This window comes from Saccostrea echinata, unplaced genomic scaffold (genome assembly GCF_033153115.1).
Source record: "Saccostrea echinata isolate AGI-Se365-2 ecotype Australia unplaced genomic scaffold, CSIRO_AGI_Sech_v1 ptg000001l, whole genome shotgun sequence".
In the NCBI taxonomy this organism is placed as follows: Eukaryota; Metazoa; Mollusca; class Bivalvia; order Ostreida; family Ostreidae; genus Saccostrea; species Saccostrea echinata.
In genome coordinates this window covers 50,971,879-50,996,171 of record NW_026889750.1, presented here as the reverse complement: position 1 = coordinate 50,996,171, position 24,293 = coordinate 50,971,879, and the positions used below count along the sequence as shown (strand labels likewise).

The 24,293-nt window shown below is 33.3% G+C and overlaps 1 protein-coding gene across 2 annotated transcripts in view; it reads right to left on the bottom strand.

Moving 5' to 3' along the window:
* LOC133194105 (5-hydroxytryptamine receptor 1-like) overlaps positions 1-24,293 on the bottom strand; it is a 104,877-nt gene that overhangs the window by 21,212 nt on the left and 59,372 nt on the right. For both annotated transcript variants that reach the window (XM_061330079.1, XM_061330088.1), the window contains exon 3: positions 7,104-7,197. The gene's annotated coding sequence lies outside the window, so the exon portion shown is untranslated. The remainder of the gene's footprint in view (positions 1-7,103; positions 7,198-24,293) is intronic.

Below are 24,293 nucleotides of genomic sequence, written 5' to 3'. Positions count from 1 at the left end.
CCAGAGAAGAAGTTGGAAGTAGCTGGAAAATGTAAAAGCACGTCACATGATGGACGACGCACAAAGACGGAGGAAAACAGATAGCAATAGGTCGTCTGAGTGACGAAGGTGACCTAAAATGCACCCTATGTTTCCCTATGTCATATTGCTTAAAACTTAAAAAAAAAAAAAAAAAAAAAAAAAAAAACTCAGAATATGCTGCAGAGTTTTTTGATTGCCCAAAGTAACAGCAACAATTAATAACATCATTTCTGGAGACTCCTCCAATATTTTTTATTATTTTTTTTCACCTGAGATACTATATATATGGCGATGATAAGGTCAATAAAAATCTGTCAGGTGTTTCAGAGTCGCGAGGGGCCGTAAATCACAACCTCGTATCATTGTTGGATGATTCCAGTTTTATGAGAAGCAATGATATATTTTCCAATTTATCTCTTTTTACGAAAACAGATCTGAATTAATTTCTTGCCAAATTAATTTAAGAACAAATCAATTTCCTATCAAAACGCTCTTGTCATGCAAAACGTAGAAAATATGGCCATTTTAATGGTGGCGGAGCATCTCTTTTGTTCGGAGATAAGGACGCGCCGTAAGGTGAAAAAGCGAGAGAAAATCGTTCTTAATGGCGTCATTAGGTTTCAAATGGTATTTTGACAAAACAACGAGAACAATAAAACTGGGAGTTTCGCTTTTATCTTTTGTCATTTTTGTAATCCACAGATAAGAAAGGCTGGCAACATTGCTGGTTTCAGAGTAACGTGGTAACCTCGGACGGGTTACCAGACAGAAAGGTTTGGGGGTTAAATTCTGTACTTAGCTGTTAGTGATTTCATAACAACTTAGTCTCTTAATTTATGGGAAAACCTTTGATGCGTGTTCAAAAATCGACCTGGCTGCAAACAGTTTCATCAAATACCCTTTGTAAAGGTATCTAAAGTACGACTTAATCGTGTTTCTTATTAAATGGAAGCACTATTCACCTGTGTTGAACCATGTTTTCACCTTTTTGGTATTGAAGTCAAATTGTTCAGATTTCATAATGGCAGGTTCTGGGGTAATGCTCTCATCTACCGTTTATTACAAGTTTTACACATTAATACTTTTAGTAAGCAATTTATCTTTCAGTAATATGAAATGTGCTAAGACGGTCATCGCGTAAAACCATATCTCGTGACCTGTTAGGATAGCACTGTGGTGTTATTCCTTTTTCAAAACCTTAAATATGATAACATCTTAAAGAGAAATGTAGAATTTCTTTAACGTCTGTAGTGCTTTTTTTATGCAGTAAAATACGTTATATCCACATGATGTTTGAATTACTAAGTACGTTAACTAAATGATTTTTTTTTCTTTTTTTTTTTTTTTTGGATGCAGTGTGAATATTTTGATAAAAAAGATATGACTGTATTACACCTGAATGCGATAAGACAGTGTTTTACATTTAATACGTTAACATATCGATTCTGTTATTTGCTGGACAATGCTAGATGCAAGAAAGAACATATTTTATATAAAAGATACAGATTAACGAAATTTAATTGATCCTTTTAATTTGTAAAATATTCCGATATTCTGGAAAAAAGAGTATAATATAGAATGCTATTATCACTAAACCAAGTTCTTCACCATATTACATGTAATTAGTTTGATATATCGTGAAAAACATTGACAAGTCAAAACAATATCCATCTTCACATAATTTCTGGATGTTGATGCCAGTTTAAAGTCATCGTATGCCACAATTTTCATGAATTTAAAATCTGTAAAAACGAATTTCATAATTGTTAGCCCGATCATAACAAGGAGCACACGGTGGGTGTGACCAGTCGACAAGGGATGCTTACTTCTCCATGGCACTTAATCCCGCTTCTAATGTTTTTTGTAGGTCCGTGTTTGCTCTGTATTTGTATTGTTTAAATGATCCATAAACTTGAACACTGTTCATTATCTCCATATTTCATTGAAGAAACGGCTAAACTGTACAAGAATTTTAAAAAAAACCAGATATGGTATATTATTTACAATTCAATTGATATATGAAAATGATAATGACTCGATTTCAAATTGATTATCTGACTACCAAATATTAAAAAATTTCAACATTGTAAGTCATGTGGAAATCATGAATGACTGTGAACGTATTATTGACACAACGTGTCTTCTCTGCCATGCTATGTTTTTATCAACAAAGAATGTCAATATGTCAAACACTATATGTCACTATGTGAAATACTGTCATATTAATTGTGATAAGTTCCGACAAACTTTATGCAATTGTTTGTCATATGATATTGACGTATTTATCGGGGGAGTGAAAGTTTATTGTGAAAAAGAAAATTAATTTTTTGTCTTGACATTTCGAGAAGTTTTATCCTACATTTATAGATAAAGTATATATAAAATGAAAATCGTTTATATTTATTTTACATTTGAATTTGACAAATTTTACTTCAGATAACATCTTTTTCATTTTGACGTAAATTATTTTGTGGTGATAAAGCAAATTCTCAGCTTTTCGCTTGACTTTTATAAAAGAAATTCCATATCTGAACGAATTAAATCTTAGGTTGGATATTTACAAAGACAAGTTGCATGTTTACTTACTTATCTTGCACACACACACACACACACACACACACACACACACACATATATATATATATATATATATATATATATATATATATATATATATATATAGAAGGAAAACTTTCATGTGCTGCCACTTATCAGCGTATCGTCGTTTCTGTTAGGCAGAGTTGTTCCCCTTGTCCTTGACTCGCGTACGGGTGTATACCATATATGCGAAACTTGCTTATGTTGCATCATAGAAAGACTACAACCCATTCAATTCTATTTAAGTACTTATTCAACATTGCAAAAATACTTGTAAGTTTTGATTGATGAATATGAGCATTTTGGTAAAGTGTACATATATAATATTAAAAGAGAACAGTTTTCCGAGATAGAATAGTATATTCCACCAAAATTTCTTTAAATTTGATAAAGCCAACAAAAGAGGGAAATTTTAGTTAAAATATTTTTTATGATAGTGGCAAGGAACCGAACACAGTAACAGGGAAATAGGAAGTTGCATCCAATCGGACGACATGCAGGGCATACAGTAACTCGCTACTCAAGGACAACCGTTCGTAACCCGCTTGATAACATATCTATGGCTTCTGTATTGATATTGTCAACTTCTCATCATGCAGTTGCTCAGTTCACTCAATGCAATTTTTGAGGATATAAAGAGAGGGTTAAAGATTGTCCCTGTAGTAAATAATTTGGTTAAATCGATTCGGCTCATTTCATCTGTTTATTTCATTAGTTTATAGCATTTTAAAAGTTTCGTTTATTTTCACAAATTCTATCTTAATAAGTAGGTACATGTTTCTTGTTATAAATAAGTTTAAATTTATAAATTTTAAACTTTTAATGTAACACATGTACCAACATTTTTGTAGTGTACTGATAAAACAGTGTTTCATCGATACACTTGATAAATTATTTCTGATAAATATAATAGTTTTGATTTCAGTTGAATTTATACAATATAAGATTTGATACGGTAATTTTTAAAGACAGTGGAAGTAAAAATTTATAATCGTTCCTCAGACATGAATATAAAATCAATCAGGTCCAAATTAAGCCCCTACCCCGATTAGACCTTAAGAGGTTTAATGATATAAATATAAACTTAATATTAACCAAATAGGAGCAATGTTGTCTAACAGTTATTTAATACACCATTCATAAACAAGCGTCAAACATCTAATACCACTTCATCAAGTATAGCATTATAGCATATTAGTCCAGAGGTATTTTATGTTAACTGAGTTACTATGTCTTCATTGTTTTCACTCATACTATGGCAGTGTAGGCTTTGACGCAGTATTGTGATATTAATATTCCACTACTACAACTTAGATGCTTTCATTATACAGTAACAGATGATACGAAGAATTTCCAAATAGATTGTATTTTATTCAAAGGAAAGTTGTTAAGATGTAAGCATATGACTAACCACAGATTACAAATTTCAAGTGGCCAAAGACATTTCTGTTAGAATTCATACAACATAATTGGGGATAAACCAGTTTTGAACGGCTTGGTTTAAAATTGACAAAGTATAAGTTAAGGTTTGCAGCAAAATAATATGCAATCCACCAAGCTCTAAAAATCGATTATCTTTATTACTAATGGCCTTTTTAAAAAATATAATGTTTCTGAAATGCATAAAATATTACAATAGGTGGGATAACCCCTTGGGCTAAGTTACACTTGTAATTATCAAAAGTTATGGAATAAAACAAGCTAAATTTTCTCCGTGATGAAACTATGATCGCGACGTTATCGACACATTAACTTATCAGACCATCGCCATAAAAAGGTATACTGCCGGTGAAACAATTCCGAACATCATATAAACGTGCTTTTAATGTCTGACGTTTAGTAGACCCACAAAATTGACGCCTGCTTTGGTTTCCAGTGAAACTAGAACTCCAGGCACACTGTGTCATTTTCAAATGATAGTCGGTGCATAACGTTTCAATTCAAAGTAAGGCTAGGACTGCTATAGTGCTCTTTGACTCCTCAATAGCCGTCAGAAGAATTAAAGATAAGGCTATGGTGTAAGAAATTCATTCACAGCCATCTGATTTTTAGATATCAAAATGTCTAACGTATAAAGGAGGTTAATATAAAGCAATCATAAGTTTACTAGTCACCTAACACATTTAAGTAAAACCCTCGTCGACTTTATTTTCTTGTCACATAGATTGTTATCATTGTGGGTCTGTTGTATTAAATTTAGTACATTTTACAGGTATTTCTGCAAAAGTAGATGAAAGAACAACGTAAAATGAACCAGAATATCCATTAAATAATGTAAGAATATTGAAATGCAATAATTAATAAGATGAAAACAGTAAAAATTAAATTTAAATAGCAAGTCTGATTGTATGTTTAATACAGAATTCTTATTTAGTTTCAAACAAATTTATACCCTTTCCAGGGTGTTTCCTCTGTTTGACAAGACATTGCATCATTGCAATTGTATAACATGCTCTTCTGGGAGTGAAAATGAGGCTACATTCCTTTTGATTTCTATCGCGTAACTTCCGGGCAGAGTTCTAATTGGTTTTGTAGATCTTCAATCAATCACTACATCTTCGTTTGTGTTGCGAAAGGGCTTGAATCTGCTCCAACTCGCTAGATATTAGATTCTTTATTTTCTTGTTTACAGTGGTATCGTTTAGTGATAAACATGTCTTTTTTTTCCCTTGTCATAGAACCTAGTTTCATTAAATGAATCTGTGATTTATGGAATAGCTGCTACAGAGTAATAATTGGTCGGTATCTTTTTTTCTGTATTTCCTTCAGATAAGATAAAAACAAATATTAGTAGAAACTGGGTACTTTTAAGTAAGCCAACTGTTTTTGGGACGGCATATATAGTCTGCCAAATTGTGGGTGAATTAACATTGTCTTCAACACTGCACAATTTACCAACACAGACAGTGCTACAACATAACCAAGCTTTCTTAAAATTATTCTGCCACTCAAATCATTTACCATATCTGATGAATTTTGAAATGTCGAATAGAAACAGTGCTGTATCCGATTCTTGACCTAAATTCGAACAACCTTAACAGTAATGCTTACGGAACATTATCATAACAAACTTATATACCGAAATATGCATCGAAACATATCAAAAGTTTGACTACTGAAACATTTTCTTATGTATGAATAAATCCTACTGGATAACTACCTAGTGGCCAGGCTATCTACCTAGTGTCAGGGCTATCTACCTAGTGTCAAGGCCACAAACAAAGAAATTTACTCTCTGTTTAGGTACATCTCATTCAATGATCATCATAGGTAAAAAAAAAATCCTATTACTTATACTCATTGTCTGCAAATGTCAAAATCTTCCCACAATGAATAAAAAGGTGTAAAGAGAAAATCTTTATATATAAATGAATTTTTTGTTCTAATTTTGTGGTCAAAGGCATGAATAACTTAATCCCTTATAAAAAAAATCATCCAAAGCATCCTATGGAGAAAATTACTGTTGATCAACAATTCTTAGCTAAGAAATAATTAATTCTATGAATTATTAATCAATAAGCACAAAAGCGAAACAAAACTGGTGTCAATGATAAAAACGTCGACCTTAATTGCAACTGAACATATTTCTTTTTTAAACATTATGAAAATAGATTTACTCTAACGTATTGTATATTTCTTGTTAAATCTGCCATAATTTTCAACTGTATCTTAATTATCAAATTAAGCTATCATTAAACGGTAGAGACCAATTGCCTTTTTTTGGTATTGATTTTTTTTTTTACAATATGGAATAGCGAACCTTACTATACGTATGTTTCAAAATAATAAAATATATATATATATATATATATATTACAGTTATTGAATCGGACTCGGAAACCAAAAAAGCATTGCAATTGTTTCCGGGTTATCGGGAGATCGCTGACCCTTTCTCAATATACAACGATGCTTTCAATTAATTCAGTGATACTATTCAATAATGATAAAAGTCTCTTTTTCCGCACAATAGTATATTGCAGAGCACCTGTGGGGGGTATTAGAGATAATATATAGGCAGTGCGAGTTATCAAGTAGCTATTAACTTCATGCAGAAACCACCTTAAGATTTTGATTCAAAAGCATGTATATTCAGAGAAAAAAAATATTACCGGTAATATGTTCGTCGACGAGACATTTCCTATTTAACGATTACTAACAACATTAATTAAGTTTTTGTGGAGAAAGTCAGTTTCAATTGAAAAGTTAACACTTTATTCAAACATGTGTAAAACATATTACAAAATAGTTTCATAAATGCGGATAGTAGTGAACTGTAAATGTTTTATTTCTCTCAAAAGCCGTAGTTAATAAGTTAATAGTTAATAAAAGTTTTATTAACTATTAGTATTATTTTTTTAAGTTAATAAACATGATTATTGTTTTTGCAACCACGCATTTTTTCTAGATAATTGCATCACAAAGTTTGATACTGCACTTGCGTTACTATAAAAGTTTTGAAAAATAGAAAAGATGACATGGTTTACCTTATTTTAGGGTGTCGTCAGTCCTGTCTTGTGTATTTCCAGGGAAAATCAAGATAATGGTTGAAAAAAGTGCAATGGGATCGATCTATGAGTTCTGAAAAATTGGAAAAAAGAAAATATTAAATCCGATCCGAGTTCCTTTTTTGTCGAAGATCCCCGATGTCACGTAATATGGTTAATGAATTCTAGCTTTGCTTTATACATTCCATTCTACAAAGCTTCATACCAAATGCTGATTGATCGACTGAGAAAATATCCGATATTGGGTCCCAATTCTTTTACACTAAAACGCTCACGCTGAGTTCATGAAAGGTAAGTATTCATGTACTTTAATTTTCAAGCCGACATTTCTTTAGAATCACTGTCAGTCCCTCGATCAATTTCTCTTTATTGCCAATTTTAGTTTCATATTAGATACTTGATTTATGTTGATGTTTGAGATTTCCAGGTTTTTAACCAAATGATTTGATATTCCGACTGAAGTAAGGATTTACACTTACTGGACACGATACAAAATGTAACAATGCGAGTCAATACTAGGTGCAATAGAACCAAAAAAAATGATACAAAACAAAAGGAATGGAAAAAACACCACAAACCACTAGCAAAATATACAAAATTCAAAATAGAAGTATAACATCATATACAAATGCAAAAATAATGTAGTGTCAAAAGTAAATCTAAATTACTTCCATAATTTAAAGAAAAAATCTTCATTAAGAAGAAAATAATGAAACACCATTAACAGAATATAATATAAAAAAAAAAACAACCAAATATAGGCTTCACATGAGTATTTATTGATAAGACTGTATGTAATGATGATTAAACAAATATAGACGTCACATTAGTACCGTAAATAACTTTTTATTCGCGAGAAATTTATTTTCGGTTAATTACGCGAGTCTGCTCGCGAAAATTTTATTCTCAGTTTATTTGTATTGCTAAGGATTATATAAAATAGAAACCACAGCTCGCGATCATTTAGTCTCGCTTATGAATACCGAATATATATCTCGCAAAAATAAGGTGTTGCGAAAATATAGTGATCTACAGTATGATCCTGGTATTCGTAAGATTGTAAGTAATCTATAATGATTAATCAGTGTTATTCTTGACTAATTACTGCAGAAACACTTTCTAACTAAAACTTAAAACATTTCTCTTGTATTCCGGGGAAGCTATGAACTTTAATAATCTCTTTTCTTAATCAATTTCAGAGAGAAAAAAATCATTATTTGGAAAAAGCTAGAATTATTCACCTCAAGTGTGTGGCTCACCGTATTCCAGAGATGAAAATCTCTTTGTGTCGTGAATTATTGGTTAAAACCTCAAATCTGTCTGAGAAAACTGACATAGTGAATTAAGATGCATTACTTTATAACTACAAAGCATGCAATGAAACTGTCTCATTAAAACCTTCTTAATACAAAACGGTTTTCTTTAATCATATTTAATTCCAATTCATAATAACTCAAAATGTAAAATTAGTATTCCACATGTATTATTTCGTAGTAAAATATACAATGACTGCAAATATGGTGTTGTTTCTTAAATAAATTCCAGTATGCACTTGAGAAGTTTGTTCACCAAATAAACTTGGAACTGATACTTGAAAAGGAAGTAGCTGCTACATTGTAGAATTCCAATGCCCGATATCACGTTAGGAGTTTGAACTCAAAATGACGTTTGAGAAATTACTTTTTGCCTCCCTATTTTCATGTAATTGTCTCTGATTTGTCCGACATAGAATCATTATTTAGTCAATTGTTTTGTGTCATTAGTTGTTTAATTCAGAACTGTGTGAATCAGTTTTTTTTAAATAGACATGTTTTACTTATAACCTGTATGATACACCGTTACACACAGTAACAAGGTGAAAATACAATAGTAGTACATTTATACTTGCTAGTATCAGATATTCCTAAGTAAACTGATAAGCTATAGAGGGAAAACCTTTTCCCCATTAATAATGAATTTATTTACGGCTCTTTTTCCGCGAAACAAATCTAGTTTATTCTTTTTTATTACTGTTTTGTTTGGGGAACATTTTTCCCAAGTAAAAAATATCATAATCCTGCACGCATCTGTAACAGCGCTGTAATTTGCTGCGAATAAGTTGTTAAGAATATTAGCACTGGACAGATTAAAACTATGGTTTATGACAAATTCGGTAGTCCTACAGAGATTGCTCAGATTTGTAAAAGATAAAGGCGAAATGAACATGACAGATACCGGTACATAATTCTACTTTGGCACTGTTAACAAGACATGTCTAGACTAAATAAGATTTACATATTAGGATCTGATTTTATTATACATAGTATACTGTAAACAATTGTTTTTAATGTGGAATCTCTAGCCATCTTTTGGGCTCAAGTCGAACAAAATATTCTGTTTTAGAGTTAATATACCTATCTGTTTTTGTAGCCTATAAAGTACACGTTTTTCCAGTATATATAATATATACTAGTATATGAATTATTAATATTTTCAATGACTAACGGTTGTCGGTTGTTTGCTCTACATCTCTGATCACCCTCTTTGTTATAATGTTGTAAATTTTGAATTTCCCATGGTATGAAATATAGAGATAACGAACAGTAATCAAGCCCAAAAATTCATTGAAATAAAAATCGGAGGCAGCGCAAACATCAAACGTCTAAAAACATCAGTGGCGGGACTAGGTGCTCTCGGAGGAGCAAGCATCCCCCGCCGACGGGCCACACCCGACGTGCGCTCCCTGTCATGATAGGGAGAACGAAAAAGCCAGTGTGTGAATAATGGCCTAACAATTTGCATGAAAAACGTTAGCCAGCAATCGACTCAATAACAGACCCAGATGAGACCGCCGACATCCTTGCCCCATCAACACGCCTGTTAACAGCTTGCCTCGCTCCGCCTGCAGGCAGAGCATGCCCCCGCGCCCCAAACCAACTGGTAGACACAGATTCCACATGCAGGCAACAAGGGTACACTGCTACTTATACCATTAACGTCTTTTTCTAATAAAATATTTAAACATGAAACAAACGTGTCGGACCCCGTGGCATCTTCCATGTCAAGCCCACTGGGACACAACACGAACGGAAACAACCATCGTCATCCGAAAACGCGTCGATGATATATCTAAATGTTGAGCCGAAATCCACAGCAAGTGCCCTCCTCTTCTCATGTATAGATCTCCAAACAAACTCCGCCCCATATGAATACAAAAAACAGGTTCTCCAACAAAGGGGCGCAATCGTACCAATGGATAACACAAAAGTCTGGTCTTCAGGATCGGCAGGGATTCGAATCCGCGACGAAGAAACGAGCTCCTGAGACTCTAGCTTTGCAGTCTAACAATTGCGCCACGCAGTTGACCCTAGACTATGACTGATAGTATAAAATTAGAAAATAAATTGAAGAAAATATAATAACACTGGGCGAAAGAAACATCAAAGTCAAGATGAAAAAAAAGAAAAGTTAGGATGCATATAATGTTCAGAAAACAAAGACAAGGATAGATTCATTCAGTAACACCAAAAGATTATAGCAATGCCAGCCATACTTCCGGAAAGAATCCATTGTAAAGACAAATATCAAACCTGCTTCTCTAACGTTAAAGATTTCAGTTATCACTAAATGTGAATTACATCGACTATGATGGATTCGAACCACTCATTCAATATCAGAGAGTCGCTAGCTCTGAGCTTAATTATTTAATGCTTAAAATAGTCTGATAAAATTATCAATATTGTAAATTTTTAATGAGATTCTTGTTTGCCTTTCCATATTGGAGACGTGTCTTCACGTAATACGGCTCCGTAACTCTCGATTCCTATTGTGAATCGATCGCAAAAACTAATCCTCATCTACTTCCTAATGTGCCATTTTCTTCTAATATGCAGCACAGCGACGTGTAAGTCTGGCAATATCCCTCAATACAAATGTGACGAAAGATTTATCTCCAGCTCAGCTAATGATACAAGGGAATGGAAATTATGATAGGCGATCACACATGGGTGAATGCCAGAATACCACATCAAATTCCAGTTTCCGGTAATACAATTTCGTTTTTTCAACCAAATTACAAATCGCCAGTAGTCATCAAGAGGAGCAAATCCCTGCTGACGATATTAAGAGAAATCAGGTGTTGTCCATTTTGACATCCACCTACTTATCATTTTTGACTTGTGAAGTAAAATATAGATCCCAAGCCTCGCGTCTCTTGAAAATTAAAAAAAAAGAAGTTTGAGAAAAAAAAACGGGTACTAACGAACACTGGTTATGGTCTCTCCCATTATACGAACATGGACTGATACATTTTAGGATCACTTTGAAACTGAGAAAAGCAGCCAATCAAATTCTTCCTAAGTACAAGTAACAATCAGGTGTTTTATAACATTTTATAAACACAAAAAGAACAACTGGGGTGGGGTGGTTGTGGAGGGTGATTAAACACAGTTGATAATGAGAGAACATCAAATAATTTTTATTCGTCTAATACCTCGTTTTAATTCAACAAAGGAGTGAAATATTGTTTTCTGAAAAATGCATTTATACTGGTCTTTGTTAGCTCAGAAGTAACAATATTTAAGTTATGTTGCAAAATTTCTTGCACCGAAAGGGTGATAATCTGAAACAAAATTCATATCATACTTTTCTGAATCATTAGGTTATTAAGTGTTTCTGTTACATTTTACATAAAAGTTGTTTGATTAAAAATGAAATCGATATAAAATCGATTTCCTTCAAAAATGACAAATTGTTCAATTCGTTATATGGTACATATACTTGTAAGGGCAGCGTTGATCTAGGCCAATGGCAGAATACACAACAGTTGTTTTAGTAATAAATAACTTGAGTTGTCAAATGTCAAGGATCCAAAAAGTTGCATAGAAAATTTTGATATAAAACTTGTATGATAATAAGATCGATATTATGTTTATGACTGCATCATACCAATTTGAAAGTGACTACTAACTTATTTCCTAATTTCCGAAGTCATTGATTGGTGTTGTCTTGCTAAATCATGAGGGAAAAAATTATCATGGAACACTTTTCTCATTAAACAAATAATCTACATTCTATAGGAAGAATGTTGACCAATCAAAATCCGTGTACCTTTAAGCTACTGTTTGCCAAATGGAATGTTAAGAAATATGTAATACATACAATTTAAAGTGGGTTTTCCCTAAAAACAAAATATTGCTACATGGCACAATTTATTTGTATCTATATCTAGCAAGGTCAACGATTCTAATTATGGTATACCCTGAGGATGTCCAATAATGGGGGCAGCTAGTTCTTAATTGAATTACTTGAATCACTATTTGAATTGACAATTATTTGTGTATTAATAAGGGCTTTTTGTGCTCTTAATTCTTGCCAGCAGCCAAAAAGCATGCCTATTGGAGATTGACTCGTGGTTTATGCACAGCACGCCACACATGGCTTCTCCGTTCCAGCTTTACTGTATATATTGTAGCGGATTGCGTTCGGTTGGGAAACAAATATTGTAAGGCATCTATTGAGTACTGAAATGAATAGCTTTTATTCAAACGCTTCCACTGGAAACTTTCTCACTGATAAATTGTTTTCGAATGATGCTGCTGAACTGATAGATGTGTCAAGAATAACATACACTGAAGCCAAACAATCGTCTGGATAAAATAAATCACATGGCATCTTATATCGGTTTTCATATTGAAGGGTTGTATTAAATCTTATCCGTGCCACGATTATTTCCACATGTTCCTTTAGTAGTATCTATAGCCTATATGCATTCAAAGATTTTCCAAAATCCTTTTTTTTTACATTCATTTCTGTACCAAACAGTACAGGATAAAAAAGAATATATAATTAAATAATAATCAATTATTATAATTAAAAATGATTACTCATTCCCACTCTTGCATTCCATAACATTGTAATATTTTGTAGAAAAAAATCGATAAAAAGTGATTTAGGAAATCAAGTTTCCGGATTCAGAACCAAAATAATTTTAAACAAGATGTGTTTGTGAAACACTGATGCCCCCGTATGGCAGCTTATGACGAAGGTTAAAGTTTCTCAAATGCAAGTCAAAATCCAGGCCAAAGATAAAAAAATGTTTGATTTGAAAGCCCTAGCTGCAACTTTTCAAAAGTTATGGCCAAGGTTAAAGTTTTTTAAAAGTAAGTAAAACATGAAGGTCAAGGTCTTATGTCAAGGTCAAAGGGTCAAAGTGGTTGGTACCCAAAGGAAGGTCTTGTCACCATAATTACATATGTGAAGTATGAAACCCCTATCACCAACTATTCAAAAATTATGGCCAAGGTTAAAGTTTTTCAAAAGTTGGTTAAACTCCTATGTCAAGGTCAAATTAAAGTGGTTGGTATCCAAAGGAAGGTGATGTCACAAAGATTACATATGTGAAGTATGAAAGCCCTAGCTCTAACCATTCAAAAGTTACGGCCAAGGTTAAAGTTTTTCAAAAGTAGGTCAAACTCCTAGGTCAAGGACAAAGGGTCAAAGAGGTTGATATCCAGAGGAAGGTCTTGTCAAAAGGAATACACATGTGAAGTTTGAAACCCCAAGCACCAACTGTTCAAAAGTTATGGCCAAGGTTAAAGTTTTTCAAAAGTAGGTCAAACTCCAAGGTCAAGGTCAAAAGGTCAAAGTTGTTGGTATCCAAAGGAAGGTCTTGTCACAAAGAATACACATGTGAAGTTTGAAACCCCAAGCACCAATTGTTCAGAAGTTATGACCAAGACTAAAATCTCATAAAATTTTGCAAAAGTGGGTCAAACTCCAAGGTCAAGGTCAAAAGGTCAAATATGATGGTACCCAAAGAAAGGTCTTGTCACAAGGAATACACATGTGAAATATGAAAGTCATAGTTCCAACCAATCAAAAGTTATGGGCAAGGTTAAAGTTGACAACAGACAGACAGACAGACAAACAGACAAACACATAAACAGACAAACAGACACACAGGACAAAAAACAATATACCCCCGGGATCTTTCGATCCGGGGGCATAAAAATAAAAAAAATATGGTGAAAAATTAACGGAAACGCAGAAATGATTTTAATTTGTTGTATTGTTGGCTATGTTAAATATCATCAATTGCAATTCCTTTTTTTCCAAAGGCCATAAGACTAAATGTGATCTACATGTTAAACACCTGCTTACGACTTGTTGAATTCTTTGTTTGTACATGTATATCTTTTCGAGGACCAGTTCATAGGTTTTCACAAAATAACAATAAAAGCTTGCTGTGGTGTTCCACAATTTCAGAGCAGTGGTTTGCATGTTAAATACCTACATTCTTAATACAATCTCGCTAACAATGATAATTTCGTACAAGGTTAACATTTACTGCTTTTTTCCGTGTTGTTTTAGGTGTTTGTTTCAATATCGCTGATCAATGTCTATTTCCTAACAGAAATTGAGGTAGTTTTCGTAATGAGCTAAGGACATACCTAATAGAAATTGATATTGAGAGGAGCGGTATAATAAAATTATGAACTTTTCCTGCTGAAGAAAGGAAGATGACGAAACCAGAGGGTCGGTGTCATTGGTTTCAGCAAGTAATAAACATTTTCGCGAACCAATATCAAGGGAAGGAAATGGAATCGATTCCTGCTATTCAGATGCCAATCAGAGAGGACTTACAGATTAGCCAGGAGACGTGGACCTTGATGGCTAAAAGAGATCTAGTGAGAGTTCTGGTCAGGCCCTCGGATAATGGATTTTTGCTGTACCATTCAAATACGGGTACCGGCAAAATCTGAAATCCGCTGGTAGACCTTTATACGTGTATACCAATCTTTTAAACGGACTCATTGCATCGGCACATTTTCTTTTGTATCTTTTTTTTCCGCATGTTTGTGTGTCAAATAAGGAATTTGATTTCACAACTTTATTTGATATTTATATTTTTTAAATCTTAAAATAAACCAGGGAATTTTTTTCATTAACGCATATGGTTTGTTTCATATTACTTTAAACGGTAGGATTAGTATGGAATTCTCATACAACAAATGAAACCAAAGTTTTCATTAGTTGTTAGATTTCTAATGGTGATAATGATTATTTTGATTAGCATCTCATGCCTATAATGGATAATGAAAATCTTTCATCGGCTAACATAGATTTAATCCACAATGATGTATGTTTTTATCAAATTATTGGGGAAAGAATCAATGACTATTATCCGGTCTTAACCCCGGGCTGACAAGAGCCAAGATATACATGTCGGATAAACTTTACAGTAAACTGAAGCATCTATAATTCCTTAATATTACATTCTGTTTATCTAATTACATTTCTCAAATCATCTTCATTGTGGAAAACTGTATCATGTCTTCTACATGAAAACTGACTTTTTTTTCTATAATCAGCTGGTACAAGTATGCATATTTCATCACTTCTTGTTTTGTTTTTTTTAAAGATGAACACTGCATAGATTTTTTTTTACATATTAAATTTCTTAAATCATAAAATATACATATTTTTCTTCAGCCGGGCCGGATATTAGAAAGAAAATATAAAAGATCTATCCATTTATGAAATTACCACTGCTTTTAAATGAACAAAGACATCTAGTTTGGTATTGATATCCAAAGACTTCTATCTTGGTCTAAATGTACATTACATGCCTTTATGAAATTTCTTAAAGACTTCAATTACAATTTACATATTCATCAATTCTATCCAAAGAAAAACACGGCGGGTTTTCTCACATCCAATTATGGCTTTCCATGAAATATGGGCTCTTATCTTGGATAAAAACATCATATATATGGATAAGGAAATCTAGACCAAATTACAAAAATGCATAACTTTATAGGGTTTTGTCTCCAGTCTAACTTTAAGGGATTACGTACAATCTACATAGTAATGTGCTGAATCTTGTATTTATGTACAAACAAGTCCCTGCGCCACCAACTTTTGAAAACGAAGAAATTCGGTCATTAATCACATGATTTAAGATGGCCGACTGCCCATACATCAAGAGTGTTCCTTATGCTAGTTTTTAACTTTAAAATGCAATAACATCAGTTACATAATATTATAATGATTGATGACTTAGTTTTTCTAAAGTGTAATTGATCATTTGGGTCACACAGCACAAAGATACAAGACCCGATCTTTGAACAATCTTCTTTCGTATTATGTGTTAAGAAAATTGTCGCTGCTATTATAATACGTGTTTGTCAACTCTTTATAAAAAAAAAATATGAATGGGTAAATGCTTAAGTGTGTTTCTTTCTTTCTTTTTTTCTTTTTTTTTTTTTTTTTTGGATTAATTATAATTAGATTGACCGTGTAAGTAGTTTAATGTATATATTCTTTGAAGTGTTCAAGGATCTTTTATAAGGTTTTGAAGAAATTAGATGCATTATGATGAAATACCGGTATTTATTATTTCATAGTAAGTAGATATCATAAAGAAAAATTATTCTATCAACTGAAAATATAAAAAAAAATCGTTACACTTCATTTGTTATAAAACTGTTATGTGAGAAAAAGGCATGAAAAGAACAAACGTGCATTTGTGTTTTCTCTGCAGTTATTTCAACATGCCTCAAGAAAATGACTTAAACATCAGAGACAAGTATGATATTGTCCACAAATTCAATATTCTATGAGTGTTTTGAACAGCAGATAACAAAAAAGATGTGAAAAAGATGGTTGTAGTTATCCTCAGTGACACCAAATTAAAAAAGAAAGGTCGGAAATATGACAGTGGCAAGTAATGAGGTAAAGTCAGGGGACAGGGGAAGTCCCTCTGTGACCGATTTTGTAGCGGAGCATACATCAAAAGACCCCATTTCTATCAAGAATATCGACAAAACATCAGAAAATTCCCTTCACTAGAAAGAATTACAGATAGGAAAGGAACATATTCTGGATGGAAACTTTGTCCCACATGAACGATTTCACTTCTTTTCCTTTTTTGCTTTTTACGATTGATTGGTCTTAAAAGAAAATTTCACCAACATGAAAAATTGAAGATAACGTACAGTGATCGATCTCAAAAAAATCCAACAAACATTAGAAATCTATCAATAAGGCTTAAAACAACGGACTCCCTGGTAATTCCAGAGGTGGGATCAGGTCCTAGGAGTAAGCTCCCCCTGTCGATCGGTCTCACCCGCCGTGAGCCCTAAATTTTGATCAGGCAGATGGAATTTTCCGTTGTCAAATTTAGTATAAAGAGGATAACACTTTGTATGAAATATGTCAGTCCAAAAACAACACATTGATAGGTTATATTTGCTTACAAGGTCATTACAACGACCACAGAATTTACGAAATGCTGACTTAAACGAGGTTGTAGAAATCTCTGAAACATCAACTTATCTGTCAGTAGCCTGCCTCGATTTAAAAATTGATCGTACTTAGAACCTGCTCTTGAGTAGCGAATAAGTTGGGAGACATAAACATCATATGCAAGTGATAGTGGAATGTTGTTATATAAATAAGGAAATTTGACGACGGAAAAGCTGAATCATCTGTTTGTTTTCAGTTTAGTTGTAAGTTGATCCTTACTGTCTATAGTCATTAAAAAATCCAAATATGAAACTGATAGGGCAGACTTTATGTTGTCTTCTATTTCAAGTTTACTGAGATATAATGAGTCGACAAATGAATGGAAGCAACTGAAGTTTATTGATAAAATATCGATAAAATTCGATATATTGTCTTTGTATCTGAATGTCGAGTTGAAGGTCACAGCAAGTATTTTCTTCTTCTACTGTAGAAGTTTTTGAATAAATTCTTCATGGGGTGATAAAAACAGGTCGGCTGATAAAGGAGCACAATGATTGCCCATCGAAATTCCAACAGTCTGTTGGAAGACCTGGTTTTCAAAGACTAAATAGATTTTGTCAATGACGAACTCCAGTATCAAGTTCAGAGAACTTATGTGTAGAATCAGTGATTTTTTTACAAAGTCAATCACAAGATATGAAAATTTCTGAGTTCTATGTTTATTGAAGAAATAGTTTCTATGATACATGTATCAAGAAGCCTAGTTTTAAATTTATTGTAAGGAATACTTGCATAGAGTGTAGAAAAGTCATACGTTTTGATATTAGTAATTTTTGAAAAAAATTGTGATTTTAAATTTTCTTAAAGTTCTTTGGATTTTTTTTAGAAGCAGAACGTGATTTAGACTTCTTCTAGAATATGCTGTAGCAGTCATCTGAAGTCGCTCCTTTATAGCAGTTAACATTTTCGTGAGGAGTAATGATAGGGGCTTGGCAGAGCACCTGCTGAGTTTTATTATTTCCAAACCAATTTCAGGGATACAAGTATACAACCCGGACAAACCAGTATAAATTTTTTTTTTCATTTGTAAAGTTATTTTCGACTATTGCTGACACACGTACTAGGGAGTAGTCGTTATTCCTAAAGATCATCCGATCAAAGGTGTGCTACGTCACAAAAGTGTGCTACGTCACAATTACGAATGATGATTTCTATTCCCCGTAGGCTTATAATTTGCTGCTGTGTCAATACACTAGTAAAATTTAAAGAATTGTTAAAAGCAGAAAGTTTGGAAAAAAATATTCTTCCTTGATCGAGCCAGGGTATGGGGTAATATGTAGAGCAAAACTTGATGACGTTTGATCTGTGAGAAGGCTGCATAAGTAAAAAAAAAAAAAAAAAAAAAAGAAGGTCAAATGTATCTCTAGCCTGAGGTTTTCCTTAAAAACACTCATCTTTAACCGAATCATAAAAAATTTGAGTCCATTCATATTCTGGTTTACAGCAGGACTTAGTGGCATACCAGACTATGATTTATTTTCTATATCTGGAAGACATACATTCGTAATGAAGATATATGAAAAGGCTACTGCTATAGGGCAAACCACTTGTCTCAAAAAAAAGAACGTGTCGATTTTCAAGTACTATATAAACTGTATGAATATAGTATGGTTATCTTGGATGTATTGAGACTAATATTATCTAGTTCAGACTCTACTTGAAGAGTTAATCGCAGGCACGTTGTCTCGGGGAGGGGAAGAGGGCTGGTTTCCCACTAAATTGAAAAGCCATTTGCCACCCCCTTTTGGTTGCAGAGTCAAATCAACCCAATGGTAATGTCTTACAATGACCTTGTTAGCAAATACAATCTATCGTTAGACTGGCGTTTTTCTTACCGATTGTTAGGCCATTAATTTTACACAGAATTGTCTACGGATTTTTATACTCCTGCTCCAAAGGAGAGGGGGGTATAATGTTTTACCCTTGTGTGTGTGTGTGAGAGAGTGTGTGTGTCTGTGCCTGTCCGTGACAAATTTTGATCGCAGTTTTCTCAGCAACTACTCATCGCAGATGCTTGAAAGTTTTGCACATTCTTTGTTTAGGCATGTCATATGGTGGGATACATTTCTGTACAAATCCGATGTCAACTTCTTGTTCATCCGCACGTCCGATCGTACAATACAAAACATTTTTGTCACAGTTTCCTCAGCAACTATTTATAGCTGATGCTTGACATATTAGCATACTCTTTGCTTAGGCATGCCATATGGTGGGATTCATTTCTGTACGAATCCGATGTCAACTTCTTTTTATCCTTGTGTCTTTCCATAACTGAACTTGTGTATTCACATCAGAGCGGGGGTGACTAGTGGGTTACCAGTTAGCATTGGCTCAAGGAGCCCAGACGGGTGTAACCGGTCGACAGGAGATGCTTACTCCTCCGTGGCACCTGGTCCAATCTCTCAGATTGTTTTTTAGAGATCTGTGATTGCTCTGTTCCCAATTTGTTTTATTATGTCATTGAATATCTGGGATTGATTAATAGTCGTTATCTTCATATTACATCTGAATAAAAAAAATTGTCGAAAAAGTAGGAACCCTCTCCCCTCTCCCCGAAATAGGATTTTCGAGTTTGGACAATACATGTATCCTTTTTTGTTTTGCATGTCAAAGATTTTACAGGTGTCAATTTTTCTTACGGGCTGCTTCCCTTTAAAAACGATACTGCATCAGTTCAGGATCGTTTTAAACAAGTATTCATAGAGGCCCATTTTCTCGTTTTGCTTACTAGCTACTGTCTTTATGTTCCTATCAGATTTTTTCTTGAAATAACTTTATAAAACAAAACTTTTCAATTAAATGTTCTTGGATTTGGCGTTTGCACGGTGAGACAATGCAATTGTAAAATATCAATTTTTCTCAACTAGCTGCCACGGTAACTACAGTCGGTAGAGCGCTCGCTCCGTAATCGGAAGGTCGTGTGTTCCAATCACGGCCGCGACTGACGTAAGTCGATAAAAAAAAAATAGGTAGCAACTGTTCCATCGCAAAGCGCTCAGCACTTTGAAGTGAAAGTTGCGGGCTCTTCGGACGAGACCTTAAAAACCGAGGTCCCTTGTCACGGTAAGCGTTGGCACGTTAAAGAACCCTCACTGCTCAATGGCCCTGAGTGCCGAGTAAATGTTTAAATTTGAAGCATATATATGTTGACGTCTCTATATGAGTGAAAAATTCTCAAACGGGACGTAAAACAACATACAATCAATCAATATCAATAGCTATAAATATATTTACCTCAAGAAATGCGCTAAAAATCTGTTTTGTCGAGTTACGTAATGCAGTTCCACACTCAATATAGATTGTTGATTCTAATTCTGGTACGCACTACTTTACACACTTTACGTTCCTTAACTAGCTCACTAGAACACATTTTGTATGGTATTTAAAGAATGCAATTGCAATGTTATTATTTACACTTAGATATGATATTAAAGTACACCCATGTCTATATTTAAAAGGAAATATTACTAATTACCACTTATCATTGCGGAAACTAAGTTTTTATATTTAGATTCAAAAGGAAATACTAGTTTTGTTTTTAATTGCTGAAAATTTGAAAATACTTATTTTCAAAGAAGTTATATTTAGCATTCCATGTAACTTCCTAGTGACTGAGAATAAAAACTGTTTTTATAAGCACGTCCACATATTACGCAATGTTTAAATTTAAACACACAGTTTTAAAACTGACTTCAAGGACAACTGGGTAAGATAAATGAATTTCTTTTTGGCAAATTAAAGAGTCGTTGCTCTTATAAAGACTCAAACAAGAAAAGAAAGAAAGAAAAAATGAGGATCAGAAAATTATGAAATTATTTCCTGGCTTGTTTAAGATATAATAATTAATTCTTCTATAGCCTTTAGCACCATACGATCTACCTGCATTACTGATGCATCAGAGAACAAACATGTTACTATAGTATCCCTGTCAATTTGACTCCATACATATACTTACATGTAGTTAAGGACAATCAATTAAAGGTGATACCCATTTCTGCTTCATAGCCAGTTAGAACTAAATGCATTAATAAGTTAGACAACATTAAGATATCTGCACTGAAAAAGGTGAAGATAACATTGATCGAGCAAAAAAAGAATCCACAAACGAAACAATACAAATCTGTGAATAAGACATAAAACACGGACCCCGGAAATTCCAAACGTGGGATCAGGTGCCTAGGAGGAGTAAGCATCCCCTGTCGACCGGTTACAGGTGACATTGTTATTATACAGTAATTCTTCAGAAGGATATATAAAATTTTATATATAGACCATGGTTTGTAAGACTTGGCATTTTCGAAGATGTGATTAAAATGCTTAAAATATCCTCGTTCGTTTTTCGCTATTTGTTTAATACATATGACAAACAGCGACACCATTCATTTAAATGAGTCTTAATTTTATTTATTAGAAAACGCATTGTTTAAGATTTTATTGACATCAAGAGATTGATTGCAAAAAAAAAAATAAAATGATTGCAAGATATATTGTGCACATTTGACTACCGACAGAATTTACTGTCTTTTGGCTCAGGTGAGCTAATAAGTCCAAAATTTATATATTTAAGTTCATTTCGTCTTATATTGATTTCTAGGTTGACAACCTTCTTGTCGATCAATAAAAAATATTTTAAATTGACAGAATTTTATTGAATATAACTATTATTTAACAGGATATCTGAATTCCAAAAATGTCTAATGAAAGCCGCAGAAAAAAAATTTACTTGTGCATAATGTATTTAAAAAGCCAACTTGAATCTTTTTAAATAAAATACTTTTGATCTAGCTTGCAAGTTTCTTTTTTCCGTTCTGCATGGAAATATTTTCTACTCATTTGCTCGATGAGGCAATAACATAAACATTGAAATTATACGTGAAAGGAACATGTCAAATCGCAGTGTATGTTTGTATATGCACCGTCTTTCACAAGTCTATGTACCATAGGAAACGAGCATCATAATTATGTAATTATGCTGAACATATCTTCATAAAAAATATTCTTATATAAATAACTAATATAGTTCATACTAGTATATACTGAAGACTAGCGCGCTGTATAGTCTCCGAACTCGATCGGTGGGATCTCCAAGTGAGCGACAGCGCGCACCTTGAGAACGCACAAAGTACGCACTGTGTTCTGATATACATGCAGTAGAAACGCCGTAGTGCACTGTAACACCGTGGGAAGGTCTCCAACAGCGCCACAAGATACGTACACGATATCACAGTATCGACGCAGTGGTATAGTCTATGGCGCTTGCAGGAAATTAACAGCAGCATTACGCTTTCTTTTGTAAAATATCAAAGAAATTTAGAGCAGTGCACGTCCTTTATTCTGTATATTACAACATGCAGGAAATTTACAGCAATCTGCGTACCTTGTCTTCGTTATGACAAGAAATTTAAAGCAGTACACGTACTTTGTTCTGCAAAGGATTTTTTCAGCAATACAGTTATTTTTAGTGTTCATTTTAACAGAGGGTTGTTTACAAAGTAAACGTTTCATACATTAACTGTATCTTTTTTGGACAGAACTTTCCTCATCTGACATTGATCATGATGTCCTCACCTAATAGTGATGAAATCATCTGATAGTGATGAAATCATCATCTGATGACGTTGCTGTCGTCAAACTAAATTTATTTTAAAATACGCTATTTAAGTCCTTATACACTGGAACACAATCACGTTATGACGTGCTCACCTCTGTTGTCCAGAGACATTCTCTTAAGATAAAAGATGTGTCAACTCATCAGACACACGATAATCATCTTAAAATGTTTTCTTGTCCCTTTGATATCTTTAGTAGCATAGGCTTCATTGGTCGGAAACCTTTATGGTGCGTATTTGATGTCGCCAATGAGGAGAGAAAGGAAGAAAGCAAGACATAAAAGGCAGAGTAAAGCATGAGAGAGAGAGGAAGAAAAAGGCAAGGCATAAAGGCAGATTAAAGCATAAGAGAGAGAGGAAGAAAGCAAGACAAAAGGCAGAGTAAAGCATGAGAGAGAGAGAGAGAAAGAGATGAAGAAAGCAAGACATTAAGGCAAAGCATGATAGAGAGAAAAAGAGACATAGAGCAATGTATATGCCAGAGAGAGAAAGTAAGAGCGACATTTAGAGGGAAAGAGTATTGCTACGTAATCCTGGAGATATCATAGATGTGACATAAACATTGTTATATTCATTGTTTGTGAAATGAATACTCTTGGCAACTTCTCCAAACTTACTACATTATCGTACAAGCTGAATTAATATACATATTCATTACACAATATTAATCAAGAAGTTTTAAACAGACTTAGAGGTTCACTATATGTAATATTCTGGGAAAACATATATAATATCGTTATTAATACAAACTACAAAGAATTCTATACATATTCCGATGTAGGTAGCGGGTGATTCATTATATATGTAACCATTTCAAATTCTTATAAAAACTTTTTTTTTAACAGTCCTTAAGAATAAGACAACAAAATGCTTGATAAATCTAAAAGTGCATTTTTTGTGAAATGTTCAAATCGTCAACATTAAGACTCATCATAACATTTGGAAGGTGAAGATTACGAATTACATGTATCTGAAATGAATGTTGCCTGACAACGAGTCCAGTAGATATTCGGAATATTGTACATGGGCATAAAAAGTACTTGGGAGAAAATATAATGTTTTTAAGCATGTTTTTGGCCAGAAACAAATTAAATAATTTTCAGCAAAGCTTACATTTGATTAGTAGATGCTCATCACATGGAGTTTATGTGAGTAAAAAATTAAAAATCAATAAATATATTTACGTTGTCCACTCTATTGTAAATTTGAACATAAAGCTTAAAAATATTTCGTAATTATGCAATAATCTTTTATTGTTTCTTAATATCAGAAA